This window comes from Lissotriton vulgaris, chromosome 1_1, assembly GCF_964263255.1.
Source record: "Lissotriton vulgaris chromosome 1_1, aLisVul1.2, whole genome shotgun sequence".
NCBI classification, from domain to species: Eukaryota; Metazoa; Chordata; class Amphibia; order Caudata; family Salamandridae; genus Lissotriton; species Lissotriton vulgaris.
Genome location: NC_141685.1, coordinates 1,725,192,535 through 1,725,210,466, shown reverse-complemented (window position 1 = coordinate 1,725,210,466; position 17,932 = coordinate 1,725,192,535). Strand labels below are relative to the sequence as shown.

The 17,932-nt window shown below is 42.2% G+C and overlaps 1 pseudogene; it reads left to right on the top strand.

Moving 5' to 3' along the window:
* Nucleotides 1–992: 992 nt before the first annotated feature.
* The window catches only part of LOC147751111 (uncharacterized), a 71,888-nt pseudogene continuing 54,948 nt past the window's right edge, over nucleotides 993–17,932 (top strand).

The following is a 17,932-nucleotide window of genomic DNA, read 5'->3' as shown; positions in this document are numbered from 1 at the left end:
CCCTCCCCGAAGAAACACCGCTAGCCCTTGTCTAATAAACCCGACCACCCCCAAACCATGGAAAACAACTCCCTTGCTTTGTCGGGCTCAAAGACCACTCCGCACCACCTTCACCCTCTCTCACCGGGGAGATTTCCGACCTTCAAAATTCCTACCCTCCATACTCCTCAACCATGAACACCCCTCCCCCCTTCTCTAGCATCACCGTCATATTAGGGACTAGTCGTATTCCCCTTTCACCTGTCTCACCTAGACCCCCTCCTCATCTCACCTCCATCCATGCCCTCCCATCTCCTAAACCCACTCAAAAACCCCTCACCTACATGCTTGTTAACTGCCGCTCCTCTGCCCGACATGCCATAGAAATCTCTGAAACCATCCTTAGCGAATCCATCGACATTGCGTTCCTTACAGAATCTTGGCTTAATGTCCACTCTACAAGCATTCTTGACCTACTCTCACCCCCGGGCTACTCCATCATTAGGAAAGATAGACCCATCCGAAAAGGCGGTGGTGTAGCTATCATCTTCAAAGATGAACTACAGCTCTCCCTTATCAATAACACCGAATATGCCTCCTTTGAATACCTTATAGACAGACTCAAAATACAGGGTTCCTCCCCCATCCGCCTCCACAATATATATAATCCGCCTGGAAATCACTACCCATTCATTGACGAGCTATCTAACCTTCTTACCCAATCCTTACTTTCCAAATCTAAAAACATCTTCCTGGGAGACTTTAACCTCCATTGGAATGATACCAAAGATCCCTCAATCTCCCTCCTCTCTGACCTTATCGAAATTAATGACCTCAAACAAATCTGTCAATCACCAACCCATTCCAAAGGAGCCCCCCTTGACGCTATCATTACCAGCAAAGATCTAGCCCTCCTATCTGACATCATTCTCATTGACTGGTCAGACCATCACCTTATCCTGTTCTCCATAACCACCTCTGCCTCCCCCCCTCCTTCCAAAACTATTAAACCCATGAAAATGATCAGAAATCTCAGTCATATCCCTCCCGACTTACTTGAATCCAAACTTCATGCCCAGCTTCTCGCTATCCCTCCCTCCCTTAACACGAATGAACTAACCGAACAATATAACAAAGCTGTCACTGCTACCCTTGACCTTCTAGCCCCTCTCAAACTCAAAAAACAAAGAAATATCCCCTCCAAATCCTGGTTTAACACTACCTAAATAATGAAAGACGTAGACTCAGATTAACTGAAAGATTATGGAGACAGCACCCCTCTCCCTCTAACCTGGCCTGCCTCAAACTTGCTAGATCGTCCTACAAAAAACACATCTTTAGACAAAAAACTTCATTCTTCAGTTCACAACTAGATCGAGCTCAAAATAGGCCAAGAGAACTATTCAACATTGTGCGCAATCAAACTGCGTCCGCTCCCCCTGTCACACTGGCCTCGACGACCAGATGTGAAGAAATAGCTCTCTTTTTTTCAGACAAAATTAAACTAATTGAGCAATCCTTCCTCTCTACTGCGCTTCCTACCACTAACCCGAACCTCTCTCTTAATATCCCACCCTCCTTCATAACTCGCCCTACACCTACTACTGCCCATCATAACTCTGATCTCCCTCACCCCCCTTTGCCCTCCATTTTCCTTGACTCCAATCATCCTAACTCTCTTACTAAAAATAATGCCACTTGGCTTAACTTCCAGCCAGTCACTGAAAGAGACATCTTTAACATCATTTCCAAACTCAAGCCTTCCTCCCACACCAAAGACCCTCTCCCCTCCAAACGTGTCCAAAACCTAAAACACATCATCACCCCTTCCTGGACCTCTATTATCAACAGCTCCCTTGCCACCGGCTGCGTCCCCACTTCATTGCAACTAGGCCAAATCACCCCCATTATCAAAAATCCTTTGGCAGACCCAAACGACCTCAATAACCTTCATCCCATCTCCAACCTTCCCCTTCTTTCTCAAGCCCTGGAAAAATTTGTTCTTCTCCAACTAGATAGACACATTGAACACTTTAACTTACTAGACCCCTTCCAATCTGGCTTTAGGAAAGGATGCAGCACTGAAACCGCCATGCTGAACATTGTTGACGACATCCACCACTCACTTGACAATGGTGAATCTAGCCTTCTGATCCTCATTGATCTCTCGGCAGCGTTTGATACTGTAAACCACTCTGCTCTTCTCAATGTTCTTAGAGATTGTTTCGGCCTGAATGGTATGACACACAAATGGTTCGTCTCATACCTACAACACCGTTCTCAACAAATCAAAATACAAAATTGCCTATCTATTCCTACCTCCATCTCCTAAGGAGTTCCGCAAGGATCCATCCTCTCTCCCACACTCTTTAACCTTTTCATGGAACCCCTCACACTCATTCTTAAACAAGCCGGGATCAACTACCATCTCTGTGCCGACGACACCCAACTCTATTATAAGATTAAAACTAATGCTGAAGTCCTTCACCTCAACAACACTCTCATCAAGATTCAAGCCTGGTTCCACATTAACCACCTCAAACTCAACCATAAAAAAACTGAAATTATTATTTTTTCCCCTAAAAACAACCAGCTCCCCATTCAGAATTGGATCTCCGACCTTAATGCCCTCAACTGCTCCTTATCTTTGTCCTCCTCAGTCAAATCACTAGGGATCTCCCTTGACAACCTCCTTACACTCAAGGTACACATCAGTAATTCTGCCAAAGGAGCTCTCTTCATTCTCCGCCACCTACAGAATATCAAGCCCTTCATCCCTATCGATGATTTCAAACTAGCAGTCCAATCCCTTGTTCTTTCTCGCATCGACTATGGCAATGCCATTCTCACCGGAATTCCCAAGATCTACCTAGCACCTCTTAAATCTGTGATTCACCTTGCAGCTAGGCTTACCTTAGACTGTAAGTGATTCGACCACATCTCCCCTGCCCTTAAAACCCTTAAATGGCTCTCCATTGAAGGTAGATCCACTTACAAAACAGCCTGCATTACACACAAAATTCTCCATCAAAACACACCGGCCTACCTCGCTAACAAACTCACTAAAGCCGGTTGCTCCCGTTCCTTGAGAAGTACTAACACCCTACTTCTTATCCCCCCCTTCTAAAAAAGAAAACCGCCCAGTCTCAATCCTTTTCCGGCAATGCTCCTTGCATTTGGAATGCCCTTCCAACTGACCTTCGCAGCAACCCTTCCTACTCTAGCTTCAAAAAAGAACTCAAACTACATCTCCTCAATAAATACTGGGGACCCTAATCCATATCTGTTCTCTTCCACTGGCCACATCTGTCCGACCCTAGATGCATCCGCCCTCCCTTTTTTTTTAGCCTTACTTGCCCTTCCTACTCGTCACTTCCCCCTCCCTGTTTACCACCTTCACTCCTCCTTGCTCCCCCCTTCCCTTGTCCACCTTCAGCCCTCATCCCCTCCAACCCCCCCTCACCGCTGCCCCTCCTGCTTTCTTTCAATTTGTTGCCTTTTGATATTTTTGATTATTCACATCTTCCATATTTTGATGTGCTTATTTCCCATATGTATCATTTTGAAATCTATCAGGCGGAGACTTATATGTTGTTTATATACATTGATGCTATGTATGTCCCCTGTCTTATTGACCTTCTTGTCACTAAAATGTAAAGCGCTCTGATACCCCTGGGTCCAGCTAGCGCTATATACAACCTCTAAAATAAATAAATAAATAAATAAGGTTCCTGTTTTGTGTTGTTAGAAGCATGTGGATGCCGCAATTGTTTGGAGTTTGCGACTCCTGGTAGGTTTATTGATAGTGCTGACTTGGTGCACTCATAGTGAGAAGTTGTAAATATTTACATAGTAGAAAGGTGGTAGACCCATTGTGATCATACACAGATGTGTTTTTGCTTTCTTCTTTTATAGAGCTGTGCTTCCTATGTCCTGAGCCGTGGCCAGGTGAGGCGAGGTCTTATCCTCTCAAAAGACGGGTAAGCTTAAATCATACATACTACAGCTGTATATGGAGTGGGTAATAGAATTTATTGGCCCTATGGATAAATATTTAAAATGGGAGCAGTTTTCAGTTGGATCTTACTGGAATAATTTTTGAAAAATACATTTTTTGTTTCTGTTACAGAAATTGTAATTTTCTGAGGAATTGTTATCCTTAAGCACAGGTAAAGAGGTTTTATCAGTTCCATCTCTTTACACTTGTGATTTTTTGTGTTTATGTATAAAGTTGTTTTCATTCACACATTTTTTCACTTGCAGTAGCAATATCGTTGGTCCTGATAAAGACATAGGATGATTTATGCAAATTGCTGAAACATGTAGATCTTTTTCATCTAGACAGTTATTATTTTCAGGCTGTCTTTTTGCACTGTTTTTAGTGCTTGATATTTGGAAAGCAGCTTCAGGATTGGCAGCAGGGGAGGCTAGGAGCCTGTGCCTGCAGTGGAGCCACAGGAGGAGCAAAAGACTGATGATGCAGCAGGCGGCAGGCAAGATTCCCCCCCCCCCCCTTTTTTGTTGTTGTCCTCCCAGCCCCTCCCCTCTCCTTCAATACCAGCGACAACTGCAAAAAAGTTATATGTTGTTTGTTGGCTGCTAAGTATATTTCCATACCCACATGCATGAGTGTGTATTGTGAAAGGGTGTAGCCTAAAACACTGCAGTTGCATGTCAAAAGAATTTCGCTTGGCATGCAGAAAACTTACTTTTAAACATGATCTATTTCACATAAAAGCATGTCTTATTTTCTTCAGGGCTTGGTGTTTAAAGAATGTAAGTGGTGAAGCAAACTTGCCTTCTCCACATGGTCACCCTAGATATGATTTTACTTTTTCTGGGACCTGTGTTTTCTGGCTTTAGGACTCTCTGTGCTTTTTCACAACTAAATAGTAGTAAAATGTCTGTGCTTCCAGACAAAATTGTGCTATATGCTGAAACCTCCTGTTTGAGCCATTTAACTTCAGCATTAGTCCATTGTAAATGATGCCTAAAATGCACTTATGGTATGGTAAGTTAAGTTTCATGTGGGCTGCACTCTGTACAGTGTCCACATATATGACGAAAGTCTATGTCTACCAGGCGAACCACTCCACTCCATCTGGGTGGCAGATTAAATTCACTGTAGTGACACATGGCATGGGAAAATCCATTAGCAATGCAAGAAAAGCCTATTTCACATATCCATGTCACCCCTAAAGTATGCCTTGTAGACCAAAACGAAAGGTGCGAAAGCAAAGTACACTACATATTGGGCTTAGTGTGCTCTCACACTGAAATAAAACCCAAAAGCTATTTTACTGTGTAGCTCTTGCTGTATTATTCCTTGAGAAGGTCTAAAAGGGCTCAATAACTTCATTTCCTATATCCACATGGCTAAATACTATAAAAATGTTTCAAAGCTATTTCATACTTAATCTTGAAAATCTGTTTTCATGAAGCAATCTGATTTTTGATAACGTAAGTGGAAAAATAACCTGATAGAAATTTATCTTAGGTTGCCTGAGTCAGAATTGGCTTAAAGGCAGTTCTGTCACTTACCACACACCTAGGTCTAGAATACACACCCTTGGCGGGGAGAGTCAATGACTCTGGCTCAGAAGACAAAAACCTATCTCTGGGTCCAGGAAAAACAAATTGCTGTTAATTGCTGACCACTTAGCAGACTGTAGCCATCTGGAAGTGAACAGCAACAGAGCAAAGAGCTGCTTTAGCACTATCTCCTTTGACTTGGAAATGATAAGGAAGTCTTCTCCCATTCATTCCCTATGACCCTCCCAATCAGCCAGTAGGAGTAAGAACCAGTTTTATCTCTATCAAATGGGATGAGAGATCAAAAACATAGAGGAATGGCTAAGAATCTGAAGGCAGGTTTGCCTTGTGGCACCTTGGTCTGAAATCCTGAAAGAGGGACTCCTGTGTAATTCTACAGAGAGGCAAAGAGGAAGTGCTGCGGTAGGTGGTGGGGAACGGCAAAAATTAGCCAGGATTAGATGGTAGAAGATCTTCAAGTCAGTGCCTTGTGCACAGGATAATTTTGACACATTAACCACCACCCCCTTAGAAAATTCCTGAACCATGGAGGTCTCCACCTGAAGTAGAAACCCTTGCTGAAATAAGACTCCCAGTTGATGCTACAGGAATAGATCTCATTCAAGGATTCAAGGAATCCTGGAGGCACTCAATGACAACTCTCAAAGGGTAAAGTGGCTGGGCTCCTATTTACCTGCTTCAGGGACACAAAATGCTAAAAGATATGTGACATCAAGAGGGCCCAACTGGCCACAGAGGACTGTAGCCTGCAGGAGAATTGGCTGAAGAGATATGATGCCCAGTAGCATGCACAGAGGAGCTGGGGTGACAAAACTGACCGGAAGGAAACTTTATAATAATTGGAGGTTTTACATACCTCTCTCACCTGACTTACTCTGTCTGGGCAGTTTACATGATGTGTGGAGTTCTCATAGAATGCTGTTGAAACGTGTTGATCTCTATAGCCATCTCTTCAGAGTTGGTGGAACCACTCACTAATTACCATTAATTTATTGCCAAGGGGACGGATCCCCCTCCCTCACCTAATTTTACACGAATTGTATTATTTGTTTAGGCCTAAAATATATCATCATACATTTGTATACAACTACTATTGCATAATATTGCCTATGTGTTCACTCTGCTGTCTAAACTGTCCTCATTTGCACACTTATATGGCTATAATATTTTATATTCTAGTTCACTCCCCTCTTCTCTCTCAACGACTGAAGTTCATTGCCTAGGCCAATGTCTTTTAACGCACCACACTTAACTGAAGAGGATTGCTAATGTGATTATCCCTTGTCCAATAAATTCGACCCTTAACTTAGACAATTTATTGTGTTAAGATTTTTAAAATGAAAGCAGAGTTGAAATATGTATATGCAAATTGCCCCAAATTTAGAAATGACTGAGCAATGTTACCCATTTTTAAAGGTCATAGGTTGTGATAATTATCATGAATATTGAAAAGTTGAACACTTTTGTAATCTGAATTTGTACAAGTCTAAAGGGTTAATTCCGATCTCGGTCAGAAGGACTCCGAATCGGATTCGCCTTTGCCCAAACCAATCCGGAGCCCTTATTGCTGACGGAATCGTTCCCTGTTCCGAACGACCAAGTACGATGCCTAGAATCCCTTAGCACTGACCGAATCAGTTCCGAAAGGCATTCGGAGAGATCGAGCCTTTCCGTAGCCAGTTCGTACAGCTCTATGGACTTGGTTTCCGAGCGAGCAAGTACGATGAATGATTCAGACAGACGTTTTGAATTGGTTTACCAGGAACTAATCAGCTGCCGGAATCTGTCTTTGGGGGCCCATAGCAACCCCCCTTAACCCGGGGCCCTCCGAATCGGGCCCATGAGGGTACCCATGGTTCCCCTCTACTCTACCGTGCGCAGTGTGGAAGGCACCATGGGGTTCCTGTCACAGGGTACCCGATTTTCCCCAGCCACCCCTTTCTTCAATGGGAACCTGTGTTAACATTCAGAACACAGGCTCCAATTGAAGTCAAGGGGAGTCTGACTGAATGTATCCAGTGCATACGGATGCATCGTCCTCGTTTGGTCGGCTTACCTCATTCCAAGTCATCTGGATAGCATTCCGGAACTGATTTGTTCGGTATGCTTTCCGAACGAGATTGGAATCGGGCCCTAAATGTTTAATTGATTCAAGGATTTACAGAAAATCTTTAAATGGGTGCAAAAATTCCCGTTCATGGAGTCATAGGGCATTTATCGCTGGTGTCCTAGTGCATTCATATTTGGACCCTCAAACTACAAAACAGCACTTGACTTTTGTAATTTTCGGGCAAAACAGGCCAAGCCTGACTCAGGGAGTTCCTGTGGGCTAAAAGTGTAGAACTCAGTAAAAACCAACAATAACACCTTAATGAAACAAGTTTCAGCCAGTTAGTGTTTTTAATCAAATATATATATATATATATATTTAAATGCAACACCAGTACATCACAAAATCACAAATATATTCAGGACTACTGTGGTCAAAACCTCAGGAAATCCTATTGGGAGCTTAACAGTGTGCGAATTATCTACCATATTCATTTATCAGATGGGGCAAATCTTATCTATTTCAGTATTCTGTGATTTTCTGTGTGATAAAATATCCCCTCACTCTTCCTAACACTGTTAATCAACCATGCCTTCCTAAAGGCCTATTGTCTTTAATGTATTTTTTTCCCAAGTATGAAAGCAAAAGACACACAATAGATGGTTGGAATGCAGAACAAATCAAAACATTCACCCGCAGTCAAGGGATCTGGGTTGAATCCATCATTCTTTTGCTCACCATGCCACCCCAGTTCAGACCTGGCCATATGAAAATCAGTCTTGACCCTGTGCCTCATGGGAACACCGTACTGCCAAGCCAGGTCCTCCCTGGACTGGAAACAAGCATCCTAGAACCGGTTTCGGGGTTTCACCCCTCTTCAGCCAGGATAGCTTGATTCCAGTGGCACAATGAGCCCAGGACCCACGTCTGGGCATACCTGCTGCACTTAGGGCGAGAAAGCAAAAGACACACAATTGATGGACGGAATGCAGAACAAATCAAAACATTCACCCCAGTCAAGAGATCTGGGTTAAATCCATCATTCTATTGCTCACCATGCCACCCCAATTAGACCTGGCCATATGCAAATCAGTCCAGCCCAAACTGCCAAGCCAGGTCCTCCCTGGACCAGAAAGGAGCATCCTAGGACCGGTTTCGGGATTTCACCCCTCTTCAGCCAGGATAGCTTAGTTCCAGTGGCACAGTGAGCCCAGGACCCACGTCTAGGCATACCTGGTGGTGTTAGGGTGAGAAAGCAAAAGTCACACAATTGATGGACTGAATGCAGAACAAATCAATACATTCACCCCCAGTCAAGAGATCTGGATTAAATCCATCACTCTTTTGCTCACCATGCCACCCCAGTTTAGACCTGGACATAAGCAAATCAGTCTGCCCGGTGCCCCCAGGGAACAGTCCAGCCCCAACTGCCAAGCCAGGTCCTCCCTGGACTGGAAATAAGCATCCTAGGACCGGTTCCAGGGTTTCACCCCTCTTCAGCCAGGATAGCTTGATTCCAGTGGCACAGTGAGCCCATGACCCACATCTGGGCATACCTGGTGCACTTTGGGCGAGAAAGTAAAAGACACACAATTGATGGACGGAATGCAGAACAAATCAAAATATTCACCCCCAGTCAAGAGATCTGAGTTAAATTCATCGGGCCCGATTCACTGAACTAACTTAAGACAAAATCCTAAACTTACTACTTTTAGTATTCACAGACGTTAGAATTTTGTCTTAAGTTTGTCTTAAGACAGACTTAAGACAGACTTAAGACAAAATCCTAACTTCTGTGAATACCAAAAGTATCAAGTTTAGCATTTTGTCTTCAGTTGGTTCTGTGAATCGGGCCCATCATTCTTTTGCTCACCATGTGACCCCAGTTTAGACCTGACCATATGCAAATCAGGGTTAAGACAGTGAGGGACAGGAAAAAAACAAATAATAACCCCCACACCTTGAGAGAAAATGCCAGGGTGTGATATGCATTCGTTTTTCATTTTTCATACACATACCTATATTTTGGGAGTTTTTTCTGAAAAGCACCAAATAGTGTAAACTTTGATGAATGACAGTCAAAACCAATGGCAGCTGTCTTTCAAACCTTTTGTATCTTGATGGTGGTAAGGCATACATGATATCTGTTATTTTTGCGACAGAGTGATCTGTCTGCCAAGCTCTGAATCAGGTCCAAAGTCTCCTTATAGGGACATAAACCAAAAGCAATGTCCAGCCCTCAAAATGCAAAATACTCACATAAGGTCTCCTGATATGACACAATTGAAACTTTAGCCTGATCTTAGTTTTCCATTATGTGATCTCATTGTCCTGGGTCTACATTCTTACATGTTTCCGCTACCAAGGGAGACATGCTTTATTTTCCTTTTTCGGACAGGTAAATAATTAACAAATAACTCAATGTTTTTTAAAATCTTGTTCAGATGTCCATGTTTCTGTGGGGTCCGATCCATTAAGTTTGCAAACAATTTAGCACAAAGCAGTGGCTGAGTCGTATGTTTTTAGATCAGACTTAAGGAAAATACCCCAAAAAGCCCAGCCAAAGTTACCATTCAATTGAATGTACTTTTTTATAAGAATTAATAGGTTCTGAAATAATTAAAAGTGAGTGATACTGAAGAGATAAATATTGCTTAATAAGAAGGGCTGATTCAAATTTCCTATTATGTTCAGATTAAACGTTTTGCAATATGTGAGTGATCTAATGAGATAAAATAATAGAGGTGAACTTGTAATGATGATTTACGTTAACACCAATTATTTAACAACCATATTATTTAAGCTGCTTCTTGGAAAACAAATCATACCAGATGATCACAAGGCAAAAATCGAATCCCCATGGTCAACAAAAAACGAACTATTCGTATTTTTTTATATTTAATTGTGTGAGGAAAATGCATCCTATAACTAAATAAATGTTAATGCTTTTAATTAGATCACGATAACAAAATCTTAATCATCCAGTCATGTGATCTAAAAGGAATGGAAAAATGTTTATTGCATTTTCAAGAACGCAAATAAAAAGCAAAACAAAACAATAAATAAACATAGATTTTCAGATAACAGACATCGGATAAAAATATAGCATGATATAATGAATTAAGAGAAAGTCAACCTTACAAGTGCAACATATCACACAGTCACTGAAGGCATATGTTCTTCAGAAGTCCACAGGGATTTGTATAACTTCTAATTGCTAAAAGAGGAGCTTATTCCCTAGAGAAAAGCCAGTTATTATCTGTTAAACCAGCCAATCAAGGTTTTAAAGTCATTCGCTGATGTCGATGTAATGTGAACCACATAAAATTCCTGTCCTCTTTACGATGTTTCATCAAAAGACCATTAATAAATGACACAAAATTCATGTAGCTGTTCACCTTTTAGAATTTCATTTTATTTTGTAACAGTAATTTTTAAATACATTTGCTAAATAGACAATACTTCTCAAGTGGTACTCATGAAAATGTCCACTGTTTTTATCGTGTGGAAACTAGTCGAAACGGTTCAACCATTCATAAGGTCATTGGTGCTTCACCATCCTTAAAAAGGCCAAAACAAGTCCTAAAAATGTTACATTTTTCAGTACATTTTGACTTCAGGTGGAAACCTTTGACCAATTACCCATCGGATATTGAGTTGCCGGGCAAAGTATATTGACAAAATGGTACATTTTACCTCAAAATAGATTAAAAGGTTTTGATCTCATTTAGAGTTTGGCAGTTGGGATACTCCTTTCGTCAAACTTTCAGTTCCCATGATGGTTTTAATCAAGATAATTGAGAACATGATCCCTTAATATTGTAGCCAAAATATTCAGGCAAAAATATTGAAAGGTAATTGAATATCAGCAAGTATAGATTTACCATTCTTACCTGCCCATCTACGTACCTTGACGATATATGTATCATCAAGGTACATGTATGTGGAGTTAGGCATAACTTCTATATATTCTTACCTGTTAATATTTGTACCCATTTTATTTTGGCTATGGAATTAAGAAACAACGATATTCTCTACTTGATAGTCAGGAACCAATAACCTCCAGCTCTATTCAGAGCCAGAAGAACCACCATGTTTCTGATGGCATAGCAAATGCTGGCTGTTGAGAAACCTTTGTCCAATGGCCCAGTGGATATTGACTATAATTTGTAATAGATGGTGCACTATTAGTTAATATAAAAAAGCTGAAATAAAGATTGACTTGAGGTTTGGCATGTTGGGTGCTTTCGCAGGTGGCGTCTCCGTCCAAGAGGCGCCTAGGATATATTAGTAAAGTAGTGCACACATGGAACTGCGTGTGCATCCCTGTGGGAAGAGGCACTCCAGGTTGGTTCGTAAAAAGATTCCAAGATTGATCAAAGTGTAGTTTTTCTTTATTTATATAAGTGGATATTGAGCCATTGGACAAAGTATCTCAGAGCATCCACTTTATTTAGGGCAGATGTGTCCAATTTCTTTTTTCTGTTCAGGACCAATGTACCCTTGTCTCTCCCAAACATGAAAGCAAGAAATTACGGCCACAAGCTGGGAGATACCTCAGCATGTTGGGGTCATTTCAATTTTGTTTCTCAATAATAAACTCCAGCTTTGGAAGCATTTGCTTTCTCTGCTGATGGTAACCCCTGAAAAAGCTGTCCCTCTGCCCAAGGACCACTCGGACACCTTTTCTATGGTGACAGGATCGTCACTTGTTTTACCTGACTATGTCCCATGGAAAATGGTAATTTGCCCCTTCATGCATGGAAAAAAAACTCTGCACTTTGGGAACATATACTTTTTGTGCGGAGAAAATAAACTCATGCTTTGTGAGTTAGTTTTCTCTGAATAAAATAGTTTGCTGAGTGGGTGCTTTAAACAATGTTCCATCTCACATAGAGAAAATGAAAACAGCTATACATCTTCAAACTGATCATGAACTGTTACGTTAAGGTACTTTTTGGAAGTGTGATAATGTAGCCACCAAACAACAACCTGTCAGCTATTGAAATGCATTTAAATTAAATACATGTTTAATTCCAAAACAGCTTATATTCTCATCAAATATTCACATATATGACTACTCTGTATACGACGATTCTGCCTCCCTGCCTATATATCAACTTCACATGCAAGGAATGTCCAATGATATTTGTTTGCAGTATGTTATTCCTGTCAGCCTTCGGATGGTCGTTCCACAAACGTTTTGCCTTCTTCCTCCATTTTTTGCTGATCTCGGTTTTGCTGGCCTTAGGACTCTCCACACATTACCATTGCTAACCAGTGCTAAAGTGCAAGTGCTCCCTCCCTAAAACATGGTGACATTGGCTCATATACAAGTGACATACTTAATTTACTTATAAGTCCAAGGTAAAGTGGTACTACATGCACCCAGGGCCTGTAATTTGAATGCTACTAGTGAGCCTGCAGCACTGATTTTGCCACCGACTTTGCTAGCCCTTTAAACATCTCTCAAGCCTGCAATGGCAGTTTGAATTGCAGTGTGCAAACTGCCAGTTTGACCTGGCAAAATAAACGTTTACAAGGCCCTAATCATCCTTTTTAATATGTCACCCTTAGGGTAGACCCCAAACAGCAGTGCAGTGAATTTAAAAAGTAGGGCATGTACTTTTAAGTTTTATATGTCCTAGTAGTGAAACTCTTAAATTCGTTTTTCACTACTGCAAAGCCCACCTCTCCTGTAGACTAACATTGGAGTTATTACATTTAATAAGCTGTATATTCCAAATGAGATCAGGGAACCAGTTTGTGTTTGGTGAATTGTAATTAAACATTCTAATTTATGGTGAAGTTAGATATTAAATTACAATTTTGTAAATGTCACTTTTAGAAATCTGGAAGACAGGTCGTAGCCATGTAGTCTCTCTGGTCACATGGCTGGGTGTAGCTGGCAGCTAGGCTTTGTGTAATCCTCCTAGACAGCCACACACAACAGAGAGCTTAGATATGTCTGGATAGGCAATCACTGGCAGGATGGGAAGGCGGTGCTGGACCCAGCTCTATTTAAATAGGCTGTGTCACCCTCCACACAAAGGGCAGCATCCCCCTGTAGTTAGTGTGTAGCGAGGGCAGGGAAGGCAGAATGTCTAGGAACTTTAAAAGGAAACCACTTGAATGTTCTCTCCAAGTTCAAAGGCACAACTGGGTAAATAAATACTGGACCTCAGACACTAATTCTTCAGTACACTTCTGAACCTGTGAATGCCAGGAAGTAGAACTGCTGTGCTGCTGAAGGACTGCCAATCTGCTGCCCTTCTAGACTACTGCCTTGCTGTGCTGTTGGCTTTCTGTGCCGACCTGCTGCCTGCTGACCTTTTGCCTGGGTGAGAAGAACTGGACTAGGGGTGGGGTGAATTTGCCAAGTCACGCTACGCATAGCTCAGCGAAATGGTAAAAAATCTCCTCTGGGGGAAATATCTTGCAAACATGCATTTTGAATGCACGAACAGGCATAAAATTCAGTGAAGCCGCGGATCGTGACATTTTTGGCAATTCCGCATTCTCTGCGTAACGTGAAATTACCCAAATTGCGCAAATTCCGCAAGCGGAATGAAATTTACCACCCAGGCCTAAACTGCACCTGCATCTTTTGAACCCTGAACCCGATAGTGACTCCAAGGGTGAGTTGGCTGGTCTATTGATGATTCTCAGGTACAGAAGGCTCAAACAACCTTGACCCAGCACCTCACCCCTACTATCTGTGAGTCTACCCTGCCAAGTGGTGCCACCTCAGTCCTGGACCCTTGGAAGTGGGCAGATGCTGCTCTACCAGCCTCTGTGGATTCAGCAGAATCAATACATCTCCTCTGCTGTACGGCACAACCCTGAGCAGAAGCAACGCATTGCTGCTACTGAATGCATCAAAACCACCACAAAGACCTGAATTGTGTTACTTTTCGTTGCTGCATCGGAACTGCAACTGCACAATGTATCCTCGGTGCAGGCCCTTGCACCCCTCATCAACAGCAGCTGTGACAATGACACTGTTCTCTTACCTTTTTTAGGTTAGGGTGCTTGGAAATCCCAGGAGCGTCAGGGTAAAACCGCGAGTTTTATCTTGTCACACACACACCTCAGAGGTTAGGGTACACCTTAGCGTGTGTATATCGCCAGGGTGTTCTTTTATTTTTATCTAACTTGGACCTGATGAAAACTAAGCCTAATTGGCAAGAATGAGCAGAAACATGTTGACCTTTTTGCACATGTTGGATACAGTTAGTTCAGTTTTATAACCAACCCGTGTCCGCCTTACCCAATTTTTAATGATTGCTTACTGTTCCTTTATTAAAGTTAATTTTTGGAACCAGTTTTGCTTTCTTTTAAATCACTACCCACTATCACCACATCACTTCACAATTGATAAAAAACCAGCTCCACTGTAAATACAAGTGTCACAGCACACCGGGGAGACACTCAGTCTTCCCGGTGGGAACCCTATGATGAAGCATGTCACCAACCAGGTTGCTGAGTGAGGGTTCTTTTTACTACCTACTGTTTTTTTCACTAAATCACTCACTTTTCTGATTCCCTGATTTATGATTGCAATCACTAGCCCTCCCTGTTTTGATTTGCGCCGAAAGTCACTCCTTTATTGTTGATTTGTCTTTGTAAGGGGACGAGGAGTGCCTCCTAACCCTGCCTCTCCTATTGTCAGATTATATTATAGAAACCTACCACACTTGCCTGTGGCAGAGAAAGTGATGTTGTCAGGGTACATCTACCTCCCTCCATTTCCAACTCTGGTCTGACAGAATAGCACTAGGCTAAATCCAGTTATTTCCAAATCTCCCACCTTCCCCCATTCGTCTATTCTGAATGGGATTGGAGAACATGTTCCGACTGCTTGTGCTTGGGTAACCCATGATAGACAGGTCAGGGTCCTGCTCCCAAACAAAATTCTATTGGGAGAATCCTGACTGTTCTATTTCAGTAAATGTTTCCCTAAACCCAAAATGTCTCTCAGGTGACTTGCCTGCACGAATATCATCATGCTTCTTTGGTTGGCTGTGTTACAATGTTCAGGGCAAGTGTTCCCAGTGTTCATCAGATATCGCCAAAAGTAATAAAGGTAATACCATTCTGTGCTATGTGGGCATTACAGTTTCTGGAAGGTGACCTTGGAAAAGGAACATACAGATCCAAAGGTACTAACGGGCATATTACCAAGCTCGTTGCACTGCTGGTTCATCACTTTTTGTGACGCACTCGCAGTGCCGTGTGGTGCTTCATATTACAGGGACACATAAAGCCACACCGCGTGGCTTTTTTTGTCTGTGTAAATACGGCCCTTTTCACGCAGCACTTTTTGTGAAAGGGGTGTTCCGTGGGTGTTGCTATGGGTGTTCCCATGCACAACCCATGGATTCTGCTGCATTCCCACATTGGCAACGTTTTGTAAACCTAGGAATGTGTCAGAATCCTGTGCCTTCCCAGGGGAGGTGGAAGGAAGTTCAACAAGGAGAAATACTTTTTTTCCCTCGTTCTTTCCTCTTTCTATGCATTCTGCATTCTGCAGCACACAGCGAAGGAGGGAAACCCCTCTAGTGATTGCCTTTGTGATGAAAGGCGACCCTTCCTGCACAAAACCAATCATCCCAGCAATGCAGGCTTTCTTTCACGATGGTGCAAGGGTGCCTGTATTGGCGCATGCCATCCAATTGTGCGCCAGTGCAGGGGAGATCTCAGGGATACGTCATATTGTTGTAAATATGATGTATCTCTTTGCTTTAGAAGTAACGCAGCACGGCGCAGCCAAATAGCTTGAGGCACTGCACTGCATTACTTCCTTGAAGATATGGCCCTAAGATTCAAACAGTGCTGGGATCAAAATGTACTGCGCTCCATCGCACCCTGTCTATAAAGATAGGTCTGCCATTGGCCTCATCTGCTGTCCTGGGGTCACACCAGGGCTGTCTTGATGCACAGCCTCGCACAACGGCACAGAGAGAGTGTGCACGGCCTGGCGTAGTATGTGCATGGAAATTATGACCTTCCAGTACAGATAACTATGTGTACAAGACAGCAGGATTGCTAGACGCATCGGATGGGTGCATTGGTTTTGTGTGGAAATCAACGCATTCCTCCTGCACCTGCTTCGACTAAGCATTAGTACTTGATGCAAAGTTCAGTATGGTCAATTTAGTATATTCGGCATTGGGTTAAACGTCCCGAAAAATGCTTCCTTGACACACAGCTGTTCAAAGTAGATTTGGCGCTGTGAAAAGTGCAGCTTTCCTGGGCAAAACACCTTTTCCATCTGCAGCAATAGTGGTTGAAGATTATGGGACGTGGAACCTTCCTTCTCTGTATTTTATCTTAATCTCTGAAGTAAAGGAAACGCAAAAAGCGTTTTATGATAAATCATAAATAACTTCAATGTAGACTCTGAGAATAAAATCGTGTACAGTCAAATATCTTACACTGTGCTGTGAATTTGTGGAATGGCCGTTTGACCACAGGATTTCTGAAAAGTGAAAAGTGGAAAATTGTGGAAAGAAATTTGATTTACATTCAGATGAAGTGTTCTAAGGGGACAAATCTGAGCTATGTTTGGGAGAAAAGAATAGCCACAAATATAAGTAGCAAAAAAATCGCCTACTTTATTTACCCATTCAATAGAAAACAGACTGCAATAGTAGGCGACACAAAATCAAGAAATTAGAACCAAAAACAGTTTCTCAGTATTAAGAAGTCCACGGTTTCAATTATAATTACTAAATTAGGAAGCGCGGATTACATGTCAGGAGCCCTTTCCTTATGACTGTGCAGCGGCTGGAGATTATCATTCATACTGATTTTTCAGACCGAGTTAACTAACATTCTTTGCATGGCTGCCTGAGTGAAACTAATAAAAAGGAATTCAGTGTAATATTAAATGTAAATATTCATTAATATCACAGGCAAATACACATTATGATCTCTGTGAGATTATTGATATTCATAGGTGCCTATCAAAGGGCAATGAGGCAAGTGATTAACATTATTTAACTCTACACTTACAAACGTGTGCAGTCCATCAATACAGAGCCACTCTTTAGGGTGGTATGATGTATCAGTTACGCACTGGCAGTGCATCTGTTAGGTTCCAGCCTTTGGTATTCTGCTTTTATAACATCTTACCCAATATTGCTCGTCTGAATGACCATGTGAACATGTACGGGAAAGAAATAAGGTGAGCGTTTCTTTTTATCTGCATTGGTTGTGCACAGAGGCCGAGTGGGAACCAAAAAAAGTCTTGGCAAAAATGCTTAAAACAGTGTCGCTACATTCCTTCTCTCTTTCACCTATCTCTCACTCTCTCTCATTTTCTCTCTCCCCTCTCTTTTTCCTTTC